This window comes from Phyllostomus discolor, chromosome X (assembly GCF_004126475.2).
Source record: "Phyllostomus discolor isolate MPI-MPIP mPhyDis1 chromosome X, mPhyDis1.pri.v3, whole genome shotgun sequence".
NCBI lineage: Eukaryota > Metazoa > Chordata > Mammalia > Chiroptera > Phyllostomidae > Phyllostomus > Phyllostomus discolor.
The window spans coordinates 94,569,955-94,593,201 of NC_050198.1; the positions used below are offsets into that span (position 1 = coordinate 94,569,955).

General features: G+C 43.2%; 1 protein-coding gene across 1 annotated transcript in view; it reads right to left on the reverse strand.

Annotated features, from left to right (window-relative positions):
* NHSL2 (NHS like 2) overlaps positions 1-23,247 on the reverse strand; it is a 234,318-nt gene that overhangs the window by 89,317 nt on the left and 121,754 nt on the right. The gene's annotated exons all lie outside the window — the stretch shown is intronic.

The window sequence follows — 23,247 nt, forward strand, 5'->3', positions numbered from 1 at the left end:
CTGTTTTCCTTGAAGCGACAGATTCACTCCATTCATTTTTGAGAAAATGTCTGCCAGGCACCCAAGTCTGAAACACCATAGTCCGTCTCATCTGTCAGTTGTGCTTTCAAGTACAAATGAAGTTGCATGAAAAGAAGCCTGCTGCGCTCACCCTCAAACAATCGCACAAGCGCCTTTCCTCCAGACAACCACACACTTCCTCACACAGCACAAGCACTGGGTGTGTTATTCCCGCTCCATCACACAGATATGGAAAAGTGCTGAACTCAAGGGTGCAAATGTAATAAAGTGAACAAGTTTTACTGCTTTATCAAAGCCATTCTTTGGTGAGACTGGTTTTTTTTAAACCTGTGAATGTGTGGTGGTAAAGTAGACACTGACCAGTGCTACAGGTGGGTACCACTACTTTGATTCAAGCCAAGTTGTCAGCAGTTTTGCCCTTGGTGCAAACATCAACCTTGTGAAATAGGCAAATACCGGCTTAGTATTATCTTGAAAACAGCTCTGACCTTGCACACCTCTGAAAGGGTCTCAGGGACTCCTGGGGGAGGGGGTGTCTATGGATCATACATTGAGAACTGCTAATTTAGACAAATTCTTGCCCAGGTCCACAGGAGCAAGTTTAAAAAGTTTATTGCACCATTATTTGTGGTTACAGGGAGTTGACCAAGATGTCTAGTCTCAGAGGAACAGAGAAGTAAAATGTGTCAGATACATGCCATGTCAGAAGTGATAAACTAGGTGTGCACACAGAAACATGGATAGACCTCAAAAACAAAGAGAGAGAGAAGGGAGAAGAGAGAGAGGAAGCGAGAGAGAAACATTGATGTGAGAGAGAAACATCAACCATTTGCCTCCTGTATGAGCCCTGACTGGTGATCGAACCCACAACCTAGGTATGAGCCCTATCCAGGAATCAAACCCACAACCTTTTGATGTGTGAGATGATACTCCAACCAACTGAGCCACCCAGCCAGGACAAGACACCATATATTTCTCAGAGACATCTATATATCCAGGAATGCATAACAACCCACTGAGAGGGGATGGAAGTGGGGACTGTAGATGAAAGGGAAAAATGAAATAAGACTAAAAATATTTTAAAGTACCTTGCATGGATAGATAATAGTGTGTAAGCAGTATATTCACTGTGCCCTTGAGTGCAAATAAAAACAGAGTGAATAGGAGACAAGATATTTTACTCTTTCAAGAGCTCTAATGGTGAAAGGAAGGGGGATTGCTGGAGGAAAGTACAGGGAAAGAAGTGGGTGGAATATCTGCTTTTTGCCTCCTGTCTATCCCCCTTACCTACACTAGCTTACATTACCATGGGCCTGGTTCTGAAGCTTACAGAATGAGGCCCAGAAAGGTAGGTGAGGGCATGGCAGGAACTCCCACTTGCTGACTCCTATTTTCTCTGAGAAGTAAATGAGATCATCGCTTAGAAGTAGGTGGTATGTAGTCAAGGCTTGAAGAGCTGGGTAAGATGTGAAGCAGCTGCCATAGAGACTAGAGACAAATACAAGTATGTACCGGCCCAGCTGGAGATGAGGGACATTTGAGATGGATGGGAGAAAAACTGCCTTCATTTTTCATTCATTTATTCAGCCAGTTAGTCAACAAATATTTATTGTCTATTGTGTGCCAAGCACCTTACAAGGTACTTAGGATACCATAAGGAGTATCTTCATGGACCTTCCAGTTGTGTGTGTGTGTGGGGGGGTAAAGTAAACATGCAGAAACAAATATAAAATTAAACCATGATAACTACAATGAAAGAAGACATAGGGTGCTGAGAAAGTGTGTTAGTGAGGACTGATGCAGTTTGGGAAGCATGCTCAACAGTTCCATAGTGCTCCACTGTTGAGATGCTCCGTAATTTAGTTAGCCAGTTGCTTATTGTAGGGCATTTAGAATTTCTTCCCCTTCTCTCCACATCATAACCAACATTTTGATGTACATCTTTCTACATTCATTTTTGGGCACTTGTTTGATTTCTTAAGCATGCATTTTTAAAAGTAGAATTGCCAGTTCAAAGGGTATGCACATTTTTAAGGCTTTTGAAACATACTGTCCTGCAGAAAGGTTGTGCTGGTTTACACTGGGAAAAGTATGCTTTAAACAAAAGGGTGAACAGTAGTCAGATCTAGGAGATAAAAATTCCTTAAAGATTTTTCTTTTCTAGATGGTTTATATTTAATTTCCCCCCATTTCTCGACCTTTTAACCATTCTTGTGTGTATGTGTTTACTCATTTAAAATATTTTGAATAGTTAATGCATACACATGGCAGAAATATTCAGAGAATACAAAAGGGAATTCAGAGAAAAGTGAGTCTCCTTGACCCCTAGTCCAGTTTCTTGGGCATTCTGCCAGAGATGTTCTGTGCATATACAAAAAATTAGATGGTAGGGTCAGATTATACACATTTTTTTGCACTTTACACTTTTCATTCAACACAAAGAGCCACCTCATTTTAAAGGCTTCATAGTATTCTATGGTTATTTAGCTATTTGTACTCTTTTACCATTACAAATAAAGTGTACCATTTATTTAACAACAATAACAAAAGTGGAAAAAGAAGGAAAAAGAACGTCTACTGAGGTTACAATATATCTCCATTTCTTCCAGTAATATGCTGGGTAATATGAATAAAACGCTAAGAGATTTTTGTTAGTCTCCAGAAAGAAAAAAAAAAGCAGATTTTTTTTTAGTCTCAAGGTTTGGAACTCTCATGCTTTTACTAAACAATTGATTTGCTTTTTTTTCTGTGAATCTTATAACTGACCATTTCTCCTCTTCTGTTTTCTGCCATGAAAGAATTTGAGACTCATATTTAGCAAGAAGGTACTTCCTCACATTCACTTTCTATGATGACTTCTTCACCAGTTCCCTTTGTTCTCCCCTTGCCTCATCTTTCTCTCCCACATCTAATTTAGGCTCTCTCCAAGTATTGGATGTATCTTCATAAGCCACCTTAAATCCTTTTTGAAATAAATCAGGTATAAATAATTTTTGACTAAAATTGAGTTAAATGCTTGAGTCTCTCTGGGACGCAGTCCTCAAGAGGGATAGGCAAGACATAAATGGAAGGTGCCTCAAGAAAACGACAAAAACCTAATTGGAGGTCAATCGATTTCTAGGCTACATGCGTCAAAGCTGAGGTCTTCAGCTTCCAAACACGGAAAGCAATTTAGCGCTGGAGTTCCCATGGCAACGGTGCCTGCTCGCCTGAGAAGAGGCAGGAGCGAGGCCTGGGGGTTGCTGGAGGAGCTCTGGCTGCTGGCCCCATGACTTCTGGCCTGAGTGTTGAGATGTTCTGGGACTTCCCATTAATGGGGGACGCTGGCTTTGGACCTAGTTGAAAATGTAGTTGCTGAGCAGAGGTGAAAAGCGTACAGTGGAGGTGGGGTGACAGCAAGGTAGCCCTCCAATACTTGAAGTTAGATCTCACTTCTTTTCCTCCCTCTCTCCGGCTGCTAAGAAGGAGAGTAGGAAGCAGGAGATAGAAGTCAGTGGAGGGATCACACCAAGCAATCCTCTCTCAAAGGGGCCAAAAGGGTGAGTGGGGCAGACACCGAGAAAGGGTTGACCTCATTAGCATATTTAAAGCCTCCGACTAATTGAGTGTTTTGGCCTACAGTGAAGGAAGGTTGTGTTAGCCAGCTGCAGGGGGAGGGACTGCTTGAACGCTGGAGGAAGGAAGCCCAGAACCACAAGGAGGCCAGGTTGGGGTGAATGGCTCCCTCACCAATAGGGGTGAATATAATATAGATGAGCATTCATCTGACCTGGGAGGACAGAAGACTTTCTAGGCATAAAAACCACAAAGGAAAACAGCAACATATTTGGCAGCATCATTTAAAAAATAAAATGTTGGCACATCCCAAAGCACAATAAACCCAAAATCAAAGACAAAACAGGGAAATAAAAACATATTTCCAACACAGGGTAGAAAAAGATTTATATCTTCATTATATAAAGAGTTTTCAGTAATAAGCTCTTCATCAATAAGTAAAAAGACACATGTTTTACTTTTATAGTCAGAAAGACCAACTTTGTTTGAGAGGAGACCAGAAGAATATGTCATTCTCTGAAAGGGAATCTATTAAGAATACCAGAATATAGCTCAGCTCACACAGCTGCAAAAGTAGCCCAAGGAAGACAGTTTGAAAATGTCCTGCTCACTGCACTGGGGAGATGGGAGGGGGGTCACCTAAAGCTTACTGCACCCATCTAAAAGCAACCAATTTAGAACAACTTATCAAAAGGTACTGGAGCCTGTCACCATCCTGTGCAAACAGGAGGGCTCTGCTTCCCATACAGAGTAGAGAGAGGTGTATGGCTGAGAATGTACTAAAGTATCTCCATGGAAAAAGGGCTATGGTATCTCCCCCATACCCAGAGCTGACTGTCCTGGAATAAGAGTGTGCTCAATGATGCCTTGCTGTGAGAGTCTGCGAGGTTCTCTTGACAATGACCAAGTCCTGAGGTGGAGTCCCTGCTCCCAAGCAGCCTGCAAGGGACTCACCTAGGGGAAGAGACCCACTGTGTCCAAATAGGTGTTTCCATAGGTGGCAAAGATTCATTTCTCCCACAAACACCACCTGAGACCTATTATGAGCCAAGCATGAGCTAGAAGTAGAGGAATATACCCCAAATGAAGAAGTTATTACAAAGAGTTGCTAGTCTATTGGTGGAGACTGGCAACTTCTGAAGGAAGCAGCTGTTGAGATTGGTTTTGAAGGTTGAGTAGGAGTTCAGTTAGCAGAGGTGTAGTCAGGGTGGAGATAAGAATTGGGAGTGAAAGCAAAGGCTGTGAGTGGGCGTGATAATCTCTCAGGACCTTTTCAGCTCTGCCAGTCTATGTTTATGAACTTCAACTTCATCCTAAGCAATCACACGTCTGTGAAATCTTAGATTCGATAGGTTGCTTATACTTTAATATATAAAAAGCAAATACGTAAGTATTCAAATAAAAAGAGAAGTTCTTGAACATCTTTAAGGCATTTCAATTAAAGTCAGCGAGAGAGGTTCCAGGTTTTGGGAAATTGTGCCACAGGTAATAAGGAGCCACTGAAGTCTCTATCTCCAGAACCAAGAAGATTGGAGGGGGAGAGAATGGAGGCAAGCAAACTGGTCAGGAAATTATCATGAGAATCCAGTGAGAAGAAATGGGGTCTTCAACTCAGGAAAAATGGCCCAGAGGCCTGGAGTGTGTGGGAGAAGTGACTGACTAAAGAACAGTTTCCCAATTCCTGGTTTGCTGCACTCAAATCCTAATGAGTCAGGGTTCACATTCAGTTCTGGCCATTACGTTCTTCTCAACATGGAGGGGTATTGTTTTCCATTTCCCTTCCCCAAATTGGGACACATTGTTATGGCTGCTTAAACAAGGTACCAATCCAACTGGGCAGTGGCAGGAAGTATTTTCCCACAGGAAAGGCTCGCATCAGATTCCTGCTGCCTTCTGCAAGTGGGAATCGAGCCTCCTCCTGCAAAGGACATGAGGCCAAACTACAGTTGCACTTTCAACAGGTGTTAATAAGAGAAAAAGTCTTGTTTCCAGGTAGCAGCCTGGAGATGGAATGTTGCAGAGGAGCTGTGAGGAGCACACCGGACACTTATTCCCAAGTCTGTTGCTTGAGCAGTGTGGGGTGAAAGCCCTGAGAGGTGGATGCTCAGGAGAGGCTACTACTTGCTCTTCCATTTGCAACCTGGAGGAGGGACCTTCCCTCCTGAGACACAGAAAATACGGTTGGAAACCACCAGGGCCATCAGTCCAAGTTGGAGAGGTCAGTGAGAGCAACTTGTACTCCTGGAGGAATGGGAGAGGGACATAGGGGAAGGTAGACCAGAAGGGGTAGGGATGAGGAAGACCAGAGAACCCCATTCTGTCCTGCACCCTCAAGCCCACCTCTTTCAGTTGAAACCACTAACCTCAGAAATCATGTTGCCTCTCAGGCTACTCCCAGAGCAGTTGGCTTGAGGCATCCTGGCACCTCTGAGAGCCAATTGAGACATGCTTCTCTCCCTTCTACTCTCCAAGCCAATGACTGACCTTTCTTTTTTGAAGATTTTATTTATTTATTTTTAGAGAGAAGGGAAGAGAGGGAGGCAGAGAGGGAGAGAAGCATCAGTGTATGGGTGCCTCTTGCGTGCCCCCCACTGGGGACCTTGCCTGCAACCTAGGCATGTGCCCTGGCTGGGAATCCAACCAGTGGCCCTTTAGTTCGCAGGCTGGCCCTTGATCCACTGAGCCACACCACAGCCAAGGCTCAGTACCTAATGTTTCACACCAGCAAGCTCACTGTCATCCCTACTCAGTGCCAGGCACTAGAGACACAAACTGAGAATTGGCATCCAGTCAGTCACACCTCAGAAGCCTGAAGGGCCAATTGTCTCAGAGGATGACAGGCATACGTGTTGCTTCTCATCCTACCACACTGGGAGCTCTCAGAAGGCCCAGCCACTGTTCAGTACTGGCCCAGAAAGGGTATGACATATATAGTATTTGTTTAATTTATTCAAGGAATTCTAAGCAACACAGGGAAATGAGGTCCATGTGGTCAAACTTACTTTCCAAGCATGATAGCTAAGAGGTTTTATGTCTGATTTTGTTCAAGCTACTGGGACAAATACTGTGTCAAGTGCGGTGGGAATCAAGAGGGGGTTTTGCCTGGAGATATCCAGGAAGGCTTCCAGAGGTGTTATTGAGACAAGTTTTGAAGAATAAATGAGGTTTTTAAAGGTTGGAAATGAACACTGTAGCTAGTTGTAGAGAATGGTAGCATGAGCAAAGGTGTATGTGGTTGGGTCTGCACATGGAAGAATTTGCCACAAGGAGGTGGTAAGACATAATGTGGGAAAGGTTGCCTAGCCCCATCCTGTGGAGGGCCTCAAACACCAGCTGGAGGAATAGTCAGGAACATGTTGTGGAGAAGGAAGTCATTACTAAGACTGGCCTGGAAGTGATGTGGGAGAAACAAGACAGAGGAGGGTGGAGTAGGGAATGATCGAATGGTATGACATGAGGTCTCTACAAGAACAAAGCAGGAAGACAGAGTATGAAATGCTGATGACAAATTAGATTGTTTCATAAATTACTAATGAAACTATAATTTGGCCCAGCCATCCAAAAGAGTAGTTTTGCAATATCTACACACCCTCAACCCAACAATCTGACTTCTAGGTACAAACAGTTGAAAATTTCTTCCTCTGTGTGGGGAATATGTGGAAGAATTGTAGTGTGGTTGGTAATGGTAATAAAATAGAAACAACTCAAGTTTCTATCAGGAGGGGATTGTAGAAGGAAGTTTTATTATTCATCAGATGGTATAGTGTGTAGTAGTTAAAATGAACAACCTATATCTCTATATATAAATGGAAGAGACCAAAAATATAATGCTGAGCAAAACCCCTCAAATTTTAGACAATTATTTCATGTAGAGCACCACTTATGGCAAATGTTCTATATACAAAAACTATTACATACCATTTATGGACACAAAAACATGGCCTGCATACATATCATGGTCATGACAATGAACCATGGGACTGGAGAGAACAGCACAGGGATGTTGATGGCATCTGTAAGGTGTTACTTTGCTAGAAATGTTACTTTGATCATTTTCGGTAGAGAACACATGAACATTTGCTATGTTATCCTCTGACTTTTTTTACAGGTTTTTTTAACTAAAAAATAAAGGAGGGGATAAATGAAAGATGGAACTGACCATTACCACACCTAGCAACTAGAAGGCCACAGACCCCTACTGAAGGATACCACAGCCACAATCAATAAAAATAACAGGAAAAATGACCCCACAGCTCCTAATAATGCTACATCACAGAGCCTGGGCTCCATGCCACTCTTGCCCATACCCAGCTTTGCTGGCTTTCAGTCAAGAAAACAATAAATGAGTTGTGCATGAAAGTGACCCAAGGTGGAGAACAATGATTTGGAGCTTTTGCCAGGCCCGGATGCAAAGGCACTTGGAGAGTGAAATTTACACATATGTTCCCCACATGAGAAACAGCTCATGTCTGCAGGGTGTCCAAGTGTCACAGCCAAAGTGTTAGGTCCAGACTTTGCCAGGGACCAGGAGGGGGCCTTCCAGAGGGGAGGGAGAGGAGGAGGGCTTCTAGGGCATCAGACCAGGAGAGAAGGACGGTGAAATCAAAGGAAATGTAATCTCACTAGGACTGGAACTTAAGCTCCAGTAGGATTTATTTGTGCCTGCTTTGTCCACTGCTGTTGTCCCCAGGGCCTGTGTGTGTAGCACATAGTAGATGCTCACTATGTGAGCCAAGCCAAGCCAGTGAAAGAGAGCAGTGAGTTACAGGGTGGAAGGGAGGAGTTTTGAGTTCCCCCAGCTCTTCATCATCTTGATTGCTCAAGTGATCAGATTTCCATGGGCCAAAACAGACACTCACAGTGTTTCTAGTGAATTTACACTGTTGCCTGAGGTAGGAGCTGAGGACTGTAATGGGGATGTCGGCAGAAGAAAGGACAATGCTGGCAGAGAGAAGTGAGGTTTCAGGAGGAGGAAAGAGCCAGGAGGCTCAGACAGGAAACATCCCCCCAAAATGAGAATCTGAACAAGTAGATGCAGGTGTGGGGAGAGTGTTTTTGGAAGCAAAGTGGACACCAGAGAGAATAAGGAAGGAAGAGGGGTCTCATTCCTATTGGGCCCTGTTAGCTCCCTAAGGTGCCTTCCCCAATTTCAGAAAAGTGCCTCCTTCTGCTGAATGCTCAGACTGGAGAGTTGCCACGCCTTTGGGAGAATTAGGAAAAATGGCTCCAGGACATAGGGTTTGACTACTGGAGCTCAGACTAGATTTCAACCCCCATTCACTTGGGTGCCCTTAAGCAGGGCACAATTTTCAGAACTGTAGGTAACAGTGCTGACCCCCACATCAACATTGTGGACAACCAGGTTCTTCCTACTCTCCCATCATTGTGCCACTGCCACCTGCTGAAGACACTGCCACCACCCTGTAGCTATTCTTGCTTTGCAGTCCCAGCCAGTCCACCTTGCCCTGGACCACAGAAGGACCTTCCCAGGCAGGAAGGACTGTTGAGTCAACAGCCAAAAATCAGTTCTCAGGTGAATTTTCAAAAGTATCCTGCATGCAAGGACTCTGTGTTCTATTATCAGGAACATCTCAACTGCTTCATCAGGGAGATACATGGGGAGGTACATGCTTCTTCACACTCCCAACAGAGGTCAAGGAAAGTTCAAGTAGCCACAGACTAGAAAGAAGCTGTTGCACCCCCTGGTGTTGCCTAAAGGAAATGCTGATGACATTTTTTCTGTCACTCTGGAAGAGATATAAAAGCCCACCCCCCCCCCACCATCCATGGCATGAGTTATTCAGTCTATAAGCAAACTGTAGGGGTAGAGCATCAGCACTCTCCTGGAGACCCTGGTGGGATCGTATTGCTCCTTCTCAGGCAAAAGAATACACCCTCCTAATTCTGAGAAAGTGGTGGCTATCAGATGGAAAGCATCACTCTGTCCCTCCCACCAACACTTATCTGCATTTACTTTCCATAAGCTCTTTTCTCCCCAAGATGACAGGTCCTTTGTCTTTTCTCAGAGCTACCCCTGACCACCCTTACTCTGGATTGTATCCCATCTTATTAACTACCTCTCTTTGAACCCAAGTGTGGGAAAATCAATCTCTTTGCATCTCCACTTCCTCATCTGTATTATGGGGAGAAAATATAGTCCATCTTGTGGAGTTCTGAAGGTTGAGTGAGTTAATCCACATAAAGTATTTAGCTTTGTGCCTGCCATATAGTAGGCACTCAGTAAACATTACCTGTTATTATTGTTGCTATTACCATGAGTGTGAAGGGCACAATTAAGGACAATTAAGTGTTAATGGCACTGAAACAGTCTTCACAACCAAATCTGGATTGGATAGCTCTGAAACCAGTGTTTGTTTAGGGATGGAGGTCCCATGAAGCAGGCTTTTGGCTGCTGCTAGGCTGGATCCCAGAACCCTCAGGGTGCATTTTCTGCATAGCAAAGTCAGCCATCCTTTCCTCCTGACACTTTCAGCTTCCTATCTTGCCTCCTTTTTGCCTTATTTAGACTACTCTCCTGATCTGAACTGACTGGGCAACCCCAAGGGCTGCTAGCATTAGAAGCTGGCCTCAGATGCTGTGTTGCATCAAGGTATGAGGCACGGCTTCTTCATGCCCAGTGAGACACACTGGGCCTCACCATGGTGGGGAGAAATCTCCTAATGATTCTCATCCTAAGACACTTGGAACTCCTTGGGACTCAATTTGGGGAGACAGTAAGCTAAAAAACTTGTAGTCAGGATCAGGCTCAGTATAGGCAGAGAAGGTTTAGGGAGCAAGCAAAAGACTCCAAAGTGGCTCCTTTGTCATTCAGTGGCTACTACCTACAATTTCATTATTAGAATGCTTCATGTTGCAGCCACAGCCATTGTTCCCAGTGAGAATGCAAGGGTCCTGAGAATGGGAACACAGTGAATCAGTCTCCAATGTTGATGGCTCCGGTGGAACAGTTTACTAAGCAAAGTCTGCAAAACAGAAATACAACAGGTGCCAGCTCTCTTCTTCCCCCGCTCAGTCTGCCAACAACTACTATGTAACAGAAACTGAAACACAGGTATTGGAAGCACACTGGTGGAGACCCCTTAGGGGAAGTATAAGAGCAACTAGGTTCCTGGGTATGGTTTCAGGATGCTGGACAAAAGGATGATAAAGTGAAGTGTGTGTAAATGGGAGGGAACTAAGGGTGCAGCCATGCTTCAACTACACCACCTTCAAGGGTGAACAATATCTGTAGTGTATGTACATTACTCTATATTTTGAAGTAAACCTTGGGTCTTAATCCCAACTCTGCCTCTTATGAGCTGTGTGACTTTGGAGAAGTCACTTAACCTGTATGAACCTCAATCTTTCCATTTGTTCAGTGATGATGATGATGATGTTACCAAATTGGTAAAGTTGTTTTGGGGCTTAAATGAGAAAAAATACCCAGTGTCTGACCCGGGGGAACTTATTTATTTCTGATATGTGAATGTTGCTCTGGGCCAACAATAGGGGTTTTGCCAGCAATGTAAAGACACTGAGAAACAGAAACACAGGGAAGATGTGACTCCTGAACCCTCTCTCTGCAGTGTCTGTCCTTGAAATGTCCCTAGAGGAGAAAATAACCCTCAGATCAGGATTTGGGAGCCAGAATCCAGATGGCATAGCCCATTTATCAATGCCACCAGATTCTCTTAATAAGCTTTCTGTATTCGTAACCACAGGAAGAGGAGGAAATGGGCCAGATTCCTTAGTGATAATGAGCACTGCCAGTTCACTTTTATACTGGCAAAGTGCATCGGATCACTCTGATTAGTTCTCACATCAGTCCTCAGGAGGCACAGGAATTGTTTTTGTTTTGTTTAAAGACATGAGAATTGGGAAGCATAAGCTCTCTGCCACTTCCAATTTCTGGTGGTCAAATCCTTCTTCTTAGGTAGATGGAGTTGCCTTATTGCTGTTAGAATTTTAGGGATGACTTTTTAGGGTCTAGTGCCATTTGATATTTTTCCAGGAAGATAGGCTACCTGGTGTGGTCTAAGAGACTCTTGTCTTTTACCTATCAGTTGGGGCTACAGGTCGCCTAGCAGCAAAGAAACTTCAAACCTTAAAAGGTTAGGAATGCAGGGCCCAGGGAGCGAGGGGAAACTGACCAATGAAAGCACTTAGCAACATCCAAGGACCAATGAGGAGTAAGGCACTCTGTTTCCAGGAGGCAGCCTTGAGTTTCATTGGCCATCAACATGAAACCTGCTCCCTATACTGGGAGGCAGGGGAGAAGGGGTCTGCAGCTCTATTTAGGTGCTTACACCTGTCCAAGAAAAGGGGCTTAAGAAAACTGAGGTAGCTCCCACTCAGTGACATTAGTGAGTTTTCAGTCATATCAGAAAAACCAAAGCAATTTCTAACAGACTTTTGCTTTTGCCAGGTCTGCACAAATGCAAATTATGTGGGCCATAAGCACATGGTCTCCCAATACAAAAAGGCCCACATGGTTACTCTGTCTGGTTTGGCTCAGTTGGCTGGAGTGTCATCCTGTATACCAAAAGATTGAAGGTTCAATCCCTGGTCAGGGCACAGACCTAGGTTGTGTGTTTGATCCCCAGTCAGGAGTACATATGGGAGGCAACAAACTGTTATCTCTCTCTCTCTCTCCCTTCCTCTCTAAAATCAATAAACATATATATTTTTTAATTTTTATTTATTTATTTTTAGAGAGAGGGTAAGAGAGAGAGAGAGAGAGAGAGAGAGAGAGAGAGGGAAACATCAATGTATTGTTGCCTCTCGCACACCTCCGACTGGGGACCCAGCCCTCAACCCAGGCATGTGCCCTGACTGGGAATCAAACCAGAGACCTTTTGGTTCACAGGCTAGCGCTCAATCCACTGAGCCACCAACCAGGGTTCAATAAACATATATATTTTTTAAAAGCACACATGGTCATCTTAAACCAGATTGAAGGAAAAGCTATTTATATGTCAGTCCCTGCCTGTCCCAGGCTTGTGTCAGTCGTCAAGGATGGTCACAGACTGCCTGCTCAACCTGGTCTAGCTCTGGGACAGATGTGACTCAAGCCTGACAGGGCACTAGGAGTTCTGCCCTTGGCAAGTGGGGTGAGGAGGTACTGCAAATAGCGTGTGCTGCTTTGGGTGCTACATCTTAGGCTGACAGTGAGCACAGCCTCTGAGGCTGAGGGGGCCTCACACCTCCCACTGCCCCTTTACCCCTGCCCTTAAGGGCTGGTTTTCCTGACCAGCCATTGTGCTTGGGGCTACTCTCCTTGGTCTCTCCACCACCCCCACCCGACAAGGGACTTGACACTCAATCCTGAACCTCAGCTGGCTGCTGGGGAACCAGTTAGCAGGTCTGGTTCTTGCCAGCACCTCCCTTCCCTCAGTGTTGGAATTCTGCTTAGACCCTGTGGATTGTGTGGGCCTGTAGGCCTGTAGGATATGTGTCTAGATTCCCACCAAACCCTACATACTGCTATTGCACCCCACTCTCCACATTCCCCAGAAGGTGCCATCTGCACCAAATTTGCTTTAAGGTTTTCCCACACCCCTTATACATTGAACTCAAACTGCTTCTTGTGCCCTGGCTGGGCTCTTCTTTAATTTTAGTACCTCCTCTGTGCTAGAAACTGGGAAGTTTCCCAAGTCTTATTTGTCCCTGGCCCCTCTATCCAGCACCAGCTTGGACCCTGATGGTCCCACCCCCCTTCATATGGAAGCTTCCAGAATGTTCTACAGCCAAGGCAGTTAGGAAATTTTATGGGCCACTCTCCTTATGGAATCTAGAGTCCTGTGGGGCTCCAAACCATGCCAAGGGGTGGGTGGGAAGGGCACTCTTACAAGGACACTGGTTGGTGCTCATGCTGGGAAGGGCTTGAGCTCTTATTTTGGAAGCAGTGCCTTTCCTTCCATTCAACTAGGGGAAGAGTTCCACAACTAAGAGGAAACTGAATTCAGTTCATTGTCTTAAATCCTGGTCTCTGGTTGTGTCAGGTTATCCACAAGCATGTGAGAATCCCAACAGTCACAACGTCCTCCACTGTTACCATGTTGGCTGTGGACATCTGCTTCCACTCTTCTTTGAACTCCTGATTCGTACTTATTTCCATCCCTATGCCAGTAGCCATGCCTTGAGCTCCAGTCTGTGAGGCCTGAGATTGACTTGTGTCCCTTCAGCTACACGTCTTCTCTTTCACTACCACTGCACTGGCCATGACCCTCTGGAACTGGCTCCTCACCACCCTCCCAATGAGCCTGGTAGCTCCTTAAGGACAGGGGCTGGGCCTCATTCATCACTGTGTCCCCTTCATCAAACATGGGGTATGTGAGATAGGGGAGGGCTTGGTAAGTGTTGCAAGAACAAATACATGCACTCAGCCCTGAGTGTAGGACTAAACCGGTTTCCTCACAGCTTCATCAGTTTATTTTGTACTTGAAGAACCTACACTCCTTTCTAAGAATGATCCTACCTGAAACTTGGATTTCCATTTCCCTGGAGTGGGGGAAGGACAAGGGCTTAGGAACACAGGCTCAAGGTGAGATGGAGAGTAAATATTTGCCAAAGTAACTAATAAATGGCATAGATGAACGTTATCACTAATAACATTGAGGACATGATTAATACTGACACACAAAGTTTAACCTGATTCATTTTGTAGAGACCTCAAGCAGCTTCTTCAGGGTGAAATTATGTGTGTAGGTGGCTTATATTTTCTAGGGATCTCATTTTGGGGTAGTAAATGAAGTGACAGTGAATTGGCTATACGAAGGGGCATTAGGTCTGATGAGGTTGAGAACTACTGGAGTAGGAAAACAGTGTGTCGTGTTTGCATGTGTACACACCCGTTTCCCCTAAGTCAACTGTGGGCACCTCAGAGGCAGCACTGAGCCCAACTCCCCTCTCTCTCTTCTCCACCACTCTGCATACTTAGTCTAGGCCTGGCACAGAACAGATGCATGAGGAGAGAGGGTGACCACAAAATTCTGAACAGGAGCTATCTGACTTGGATCTGTGAATGTCCTGAATGTCACACCTACACCTGGTTCATTCATTCATCTGCTCATTGTTCTTTTTCTTTCATTCTTTCTTTTTTCTGCTGCATTTAAGATATATTGACTTTTAAAATTTTTTTAAATGTTAAATTATTTTTTCCATTACTAGTTATCCACACTATACCTTTTTCAAACCATTCATTTAAAGCTCCCAGAATGCATCAAGCACACAGTAAGTCCACCTCTTCAACCCAGACCCAAGGCTCCCTAGTCACTCTACAAAGTTTCTGTAACCTCCTTTTTTGGCTCAGGGACTGTCTTCTTGGTAGACACTCTGCTCAGCTTTGATTTTCAGCCTCTTTCTAAGATTCTGCCTCTTAAATCCTCCCCTTTGGTTCCTCCCATTACTGCAAATGAATAGGTACGGTCCAGCTGGTAAATCCCTTCTGTCTCCAGAACACCCCACCCTAGCCCATCTTTTACACCCCAGACTGCTACTGGCCTGAAAAGGGTCAGGGGTGAGGATCAACTCACAAAGAAAACAGAGCCATTGAGTCCTGCTTTCAGGGAGGAAGTAGATGTGGGGCAGAGTAAGGCATGGAAAAACAGCGGGGCCAGAAAATCAGCTAGTGACAGTCCTCTCCTAGACTCCTATGTGGGGTGAACTGGAACTGCCAATGTCCTACAGAGGTAGCACAGCAGGCTCACCACCACATCACCACACAAGCTTGGAGCCCAAAGAGCAGAGCTTCAGGCTTTTATTTCTCACTCTGCTTGACCCTGTGGTTTGTACACATTGTAGATGTTTTCCTGCTGAAATCACAGGAACTAGGGATTAGAGAGATTGGAAGGGAAAGCTAGAACACCCAGGGGCAGAGCCTGAGGGGGTGGCCTCACCCACGATGCCTGCAAGGCCTTTGTTCCCAGCCAAGGCCTCCAAACTCCTTCAGTTTCCTCCCCAAGTCAGTCTACATCCTTATCTGAAAGAAAGAAAGTACTTGGGATCTGCATCAGCTGTTTCTCTCAGGGCTGACAGGCCTTGTAGCAGAGCCAGAACTGAGGGGTGAGTGGGAGAGAGAAGTCAAGCAGTGTCCTTCAGTACTGCGTGGGCAACTCCTGAGAGAAGTTCTCACCAACCACTTCTCGGACTCCCTTTGTTTTTCAACCCATCCCCACCCCTAGCCTGTTGCGAGTTGATAGCTGCAGGCCAGAATCAGATGAGTAAGTAAAGCCAGACACTAAATATTTCCACCCAGAAAGGAAAAGAGGGAGGTGACATAAAACCTCTCCCTGTGTTTTGCTTCTACAACCTCTTGGACTTTTTCTGTGCTGTGTTCTGTTTGAAAGTCCGTTGGACAGTCAGGTGGATGTACTTCTGCATGACCTAGGAGTTGGGTTACTTGCAGGGGGGGTGGGGGGCAGGGCACCTGGCCCTGCTGTTTCTTTCCTGTGCCCTCTGTGCTCCATGTTACCAGAGGCCACAAAGGAGTTGCCAGTAGACATGTTTTGATGGTGTAGCTTACAAGTTTGAAATAGTTGTCAATGTTGTAAAGTGACAATATTTTACATTTTATTTATTATTATCCCTAGGTGCTTTATTTTTCTTGTTGCTATACCAAATGGGATATTTTTCCTGAATTCTGTTTCTAATATTTTATTGCAGGTGTACAAAAATGCCTTTGATTTCTGAATATTGACTTTGTATCCCGCTGTTTTGCCAAATTCACTTTTTAGGTTGAGTAGTTTTTTGGTGGATTCTATAGGATTTTCTGTGTACACTATCATGTCATCTGCAAAGTTCTAAATTTCTGGCACCTTGAAAAACTGGAAGATGTGCCAGCACTGGGCCAGTCATTTCAAACACTAATGAGCAGCAGAACTTAGAAACAACTGTTCCCTGGATAAAGCACAGACTGTCTAGTTTCCCATAGTCTCCACACCTCCCTCTAGCACTCCAGGTTAGACAGGCCAGTAAGGCAGGACATGTGAAATGGGAAACTGAGACAGTTAAATGGCTAAGCAGTTTACAAACCATCTAGTAAATTGCAAAATCCTATCTTCTCTAACCAAGTAAATGGTTTATACTTCTCCTCTGCAACCACGACCAGAAGGTAAACAGTTTACCCAGGGAGATAGATAACAAAAATCCAATTACTGCCATTTTCACCAACCACACCCAAGGACACAAAAAGTCAAGGGAATAAATCTCATTTTGGTTAATCTGCATAAATTTCATGAATAGTCTACTAAGATCCTCGCCTAAAACTTCCTCTAAACTCCCAGCCTTAAAAACCCTCAAGATGAAGGATACAGCATGCGCTCCCTCGAAAGAGCAGGCCTGTGCCTTTTGCTTTCTTCTCTTCTTACCCCCACCCCACATGCATTACCTTTGCCTTTCTCTCTCCTAAGCTCCATGGGCCCTCCTCCTGCCGTTATAACTTGTTTCCTGAGCCTACACAGCCCAGCTGGCTCACTTCTACTTCCTCTGTAACTTTTGAAATAAACTTTCTCTTATACTTTGAGGCCTTGGCTCTGAATTCTTTCTTTGCCAAACTCAAGAATGGAGGTCCAACTTCTCTGTTAACAACTTGTGTGTTTTGCCGTTGCCCAGTGATACAGGCATGGAGAGCCACTTATCATCCTTGTGTTAGTATTTGTATGCACATGACCTGCTTCACTCATTATCACTTATATGAACCTCCTGAGCCCTCTCAGGATTTCATTTGAGATCCCTGATTTATATCCAGCTACCTGCTATTTCCAAAACACACCTCCATGTTTGCTTTTATTCTGCCCTCTATGTGCAATGTCACCTCACAGCCACCTAGAGAACATCAACCCATTCTTCAAGACCCAAGTGCACCCTAGCTGGTGTGGCTCAGTGGATTGAGCACTGGCAGGCAAACTGAAAGGTCACCAGTTCAATTCTTGGTCTGGGTACATGCTTGGGTTGCAGCTCAGGTCTGTGAGAGGCAATCAATTAATGTTTCTCTCCTCTTCCTCCCTCACTTTCCTTCTTTTTGAAAATAAGTAAATAAATTTTTTTTAAGAAAGACCCAAATGCAGCCTTATCTCCCCTGTGAAGCTTTCCCTAACTTATGCAAGCAGAACTGGGGAATTCCTACCTCGGATTCTCAAGTCATCTAGTTTATGCTCCATCATTATTATTTACTCATTGGATAATAATGTGCTTATATGCCTGTTTCTGCTGCTAAATTGTGAGTACATCAAGGGCAGGGAGTGGGTTTCCCTAATCCTTGAATTCCTAGCTTCTAGGGCAGGGCCTGGCACACAGAAGACACTCAGTGCATGAATAAATGATGAAATGACTGACTGAAGTGATGAAAAGGAGTTATAAAGTGCTTACTCAATATAGATAGTGACTGTCCCTTGATGGGGACCAGAGACAAATTAGGTGGTATCAGAGTAATTTTAGTATCACTAAACTCAATCTTATTCAGCACCAAGTGCTTGAAGCAGAGCTTCACAATCTAGGGGCTCAATCTAGGGGCTCATAGACTAAAAGAATGGAGCCCATCTAACCAAGGACAGTGCCCTTGCAGTTCAGTTTGTAGTTGGAGTGCTCCAGTGGCCACTCCACATCACTCTGGTTTAGAATTCTGCAGCCAAGCACATCAGAGCTCTGGAACCCTGAGCAAGTGCTTTAACCTCTCCAGGGTTCAATGTCCAAGCCAGAATGTAAAATGAAAATAATACTTCATTACAGAGTAGGTGTAAGGAGTAAACAAGGTCAAGTGACTTATTGCAGGCAGTTAAGTGTTTGGGCCCTTTGTTGGTCTGGGTTAGTAAGAGAGAATATGTGTGTGAGAGTGAGTGGGTATGTTAAATGACACGGGAACTGCATGGATATGACCTCTATTTCTATCCAGCTCTGACTCCTTGGGATACTTTCTCAAGAGAAGATTAAGGCACATGACTTAAAAGGAGGAATCCTATTACAGGATGATCAACAAAAACTCCAAAGAAAGAGCTAAGTCCAATTTTTCCATCAAAGGCTCCTCACAGGCACAGTGCAGCTCTGCCTCACCCCAATACCCATCCTACAGTGCCCACAATGCTCACAGGTATAAGTGCTGCATTTGCTTAACCCTATTGGCTGCAGTCCCCTCATCTCTATAATGGAAACGTAACTCCTTGGAAGGGTGAGTGGGACTATTAATGACACCGGGTATCTAAAAAACACTTAACTTGGTCTTAGTGTACAGAGCAGATGCTCAATAAATATTAAGCCCCTTCCCTTCCTGGGGTTACAGGATTGTAGGCTAATAAAGAATGGCAGTGTTGTGTACTGAAGAAGTGGATGTGAAAGTGGAAGGGACAGGATAACTTCTAATAGGGCTGCAATGAGATGAGACCAAGGAATTGAGAATGGGGGAAGGAAGACATACATGAGGGTCCTAAATGTATGCAGAGTCTCTGACTGGGTCCTAAATACACACAATTCCATACAGGGACCAGCCAACCTGATGTTACCAGTTCCCAACTAACCAATGAGGACCAGATTGTGGTTAAAGGATCTTTCTGAGAGTTCCCATGGACACTAAATGGGGATTTTTGATTGGAAGTATACCTGCCACTGAACTTGACTGAACTTGAAGTTAGAGACTTTTTTGAATGATTCAAAAGGCTTTTCAAGTGGCATTGTTTGTAAAAATTGATAAATGAGAAGACATCTAAATGTCTAACAACTGGAAAATAAATAAATATATTGTGGTTCAGCCATTATATAGAATAGTATATACAGCAATAAAAAATAAATAAATTATAACTCATGTAGCAGCATGGATAAATCTCAAAAGCATAATGTTAAAAAAGAAAGTTGCAGAAGAATATGTATGCGCTGTATAATACCATTTACATGTACTCTGTCTGGGAAAAAGTCCAATCATTGTTAATATAATAAGAATGGTTTGCACAACATCAATGTAGCCTGGCGGCCAAGGAGAGTGGACTAGAATGCACATGTGTGAGCAATGACTATTTCACTGTACTAGTCAGTGGGGGTGGTACACACTGTTGAGTGAGCATGTGTACTGTGTGGGTGTCTCATTCAAAATGACTGAGCAAGTAGACCAATGAATCTGCACCAAATTCTGCATGAGGCTTGACCTTCTTCTGTGGAAACTATTCAGATGATTCAGAAGGCCACAGCTATGGGCAACTGGTGACTGGCAGGTTCATCACGACAATGCACCTGCTCACACATCATGTCTTGTGCAGAGTTTTTTGTGAAACATAAAATCATCCAGGTGACTCAGCCCCCCTACAGCCCAGATTTAGCGCCCTGAGACATCTGGCTTTTCCCAAAACTAAAATCACCATTGGAAAAAAAAAAGAGAGATTTCAGAACTTGGATGAGATTCAGGAAACTATGACAGGGGCACTGATGGCGATTGGGAGAACTGTGTGAGGTCCCAAGGTGCCTACTTTGAAGGGTACTGAGGTGTCATTGTCCTATATACAATGTTTCCTGTACCTTGTATCTTCTTCAATAAATCTCTCTATTTTTTGTATTACATGGATGGGTACTTTCTGGACAGATTTCATATGAAGTTTAAAAGCATGCAAAATAATATGTATTGTTTGTGGATGAATGCATATGTGGTAAAGCATAAACACATGCATGGGAATTAGAAACAGCCAATTTTGGATACTGGTTTCTTCTAGGCCAGAATGGGGTGGGGCTCACAGCTAAATTTGTAATAAGCTGTTTCTTAGAAAAAATCTGAAGCAAATGTGGCAAAATGTTAAGATTTGACATTTTTCTCTATACTTTGCTGTATGTTTGAGTTTATAATTTTGAAAATCTGGAGCAAAAAGGTGTTTCAGGCTGCCCCAGCCTTGTCCTTTTACACACACACCTTTGTTGAGGGCCTGCTCCAGCAGGTATGGGGTTGGGGGTCTATCACAGGTCTGCCACAGATCATAGATCATTTAAACCTTTACATAACCCTGGAAAGGAAGTGCCACTTTTACCTCATTTTATAGAGGAGGCAGTTGAGGCTCAGACAGGTGAAGTGATGTGTACAAGGATAAGACATGTGATTAGGCTCCAGGCTCCCAGACCTCTTTGTCATATTATGCATCTGGAAATATGAGCCCTATGCTGCCAAAGCAAACTGGGGTTCTTTGAGCTTTCAGGTGCTTGGGATTGTGTGTTAAAAGGGACTGATCAACATTTCTTGATCCTCAACCTAGTGGCAACCTGGATCTAGCATCTCCCAGACCTCCACCCAATGGGAGAAGTTGCTGTAGGTAGGCCTTTTCTCCCCTGGTAGCACTAACAGAGGTTGAGTGAGAGCCCTGTTAGTACCATGCTTCCCAAAGAGTTGAATGGGTGAGGCACTTTCTGCTTTGTAGCTTGGTATCTCTTACTTCTTACCAAGAACTCAGTGAGAAGCTTGTAGAAGCACCTTTTGCCACTACTGGGGCCACCAGTAGGGATCAAATGGGAACCTCACAGGTATCTGGCCTCAGGAGGAGCTTTCCTTCTTCACAAGCATGGTGTCTTCTACCCCTACCTAACAATATTAATTTTGAGGAACTACATTCTACTCCTGTGGGAAGCACCAGTAGTGTGAACAAAGCAGATCAAAATAGCACTGCAAAGGCTCTGGAAACTAAATCGTAATTGGAACCACAGCTCACAGAAGTAGGCCATGACCTATCTCTTTAACTTAAACAGAATGACTGCTAAAATATAAGACTGAAATAAGATACAGAGTCTCCTAACATAATACCCAAAATGTCCAGGATACACTGAAAAAAATCATTCATCATACCAAGAACCAGGAAAATCACAACATGAATGAGAAAAGATAACACATGCCAATACCAAGATGAATCAGATGTTGGCATTACTGAGCAAGAGTTTTAAAGCAGTCATCATAAAATGCTTCAACAAATGCTCTTGAAAATTTTTTAAAAAATAGAAAATCTCAACCAAAACAATAGAGGATGTTTAAAACCCAATGGAAATTATAGAACTGAAAAATACAATAACAAAAACTCACTGGATAGGCTCAATAGAAGAAATAATATGACAAGAGGAAAGGATCAGTGAATTTAAAGATAGAACAATAGAAATTACATAATCTGAACAGCAGAGAGAAAACAAACTGAAAAAATATTAACAGAGTATCAGCAACCTTTAGGAAAATAACAAAAAAACTAAGATTTTTATCATCAGAACTTCCAGAGGAAAACAGAAGTAAAGTGAGAGTAGAAATAAAGAATAAATACATCCCAAATTTGGTGAAATACATAAACCTATAGATTCAAGAAGGTGAGTAAATCCAAATAGGATACCCTCCCCTCAATTAACACCAATACAAGTCATATATAAATTCTGAAAACTAAAGACAAAGAAAAAAATCTTGAAAGTGACCAGAGAAATGTAATCCATTACCCATAGTGGACAAATAATTCAAGTGAGAGAAGAAATCCATGGAGTTCATAAAAAAAGTAGCACATATTTCAAGTGTGGAAAGAAGAGAGCTGTAAACCTAGAATACTATATCCAATGAAAATATTCTCCAAGAATGAAAGGTAAACCAAGACATTATCACAGGAAGGAAAACTAACAGAATTTATCATCAGGAGACCTGATGACAAATTCTTTCAGGAGACCTACCCTGAAAGAATAGTTAAAGGAAGTGCTTTAAACATAAAGGAAATTATTTAAAAAGGAACTTTGAAACATTAGGAAGGAAGAAAGTAAATGATAAGCAAAAATATGGGTAAATACAATAGAATTTTCTTCTCTTGAAGTTTCTATATTATCCTTTATGGTTGAAGCAAAAATTACACTCCTGTCTAAAATGGTCCTAAATGTATGTAAAGGAAATAGTTAAGATGAAACTGAAGGGAGGCCAGAAGGACATGAAGAGAGGTAAGATACCTATATTTCACTTGAACTGGTAAAAAGACAACATGAGCCACTGTGATTATGTGTATGTGTGTACACATACATATATCTACAGCAAAGCTATACAAAGAGATACACTCAAAGACACTAGATACATCAGAATGTAATTCTAAAATATGTTTAAGTAACCCACATGAAAACAGGGAGAGAAAAACAGAAAACAAAAGATAAAGTAGCAAACTTAAGCCATAACATAGCAATAATTACATTAAATGTAAATGGTCTATACACCAAAACTGAAAGACAGACATTAGCAGAGTGGACTAAAAAGTCATGACCCAGCTATATGTTGTCCACAAGAAATTTGCTTCAATCATAACACTATAGGTAAGTCAAAAGCAAGAAGACAGAAAAAGGTATATCATGCAAACATTAACTTTAAAAAAGCAGGCAAGATTATATTGACATAACATAAAGTAGGCTTCAGAGCAAAGAAATTACAAGGGCAAAAAAAAAGACATTACATAATGATGAAAGGATCAAACCACCAGGAAGACATAGCAATCCCAAATGAGGATGCATCAAACAAAAGAGCTGGAAAGTACAAGAAAGAATAACTAACAGAGCTGAAAGGCGAAACAGATGAATCCACCATTATAGCTGCATACTTAAATACTACACTTCCAATAACTGATAGACTTACTAGCTAAAAAATCAGAAGAACTCAGCAAGACAATCAATTCATATGATCTAATTAACATAGACAGACACTCCTACCAACAA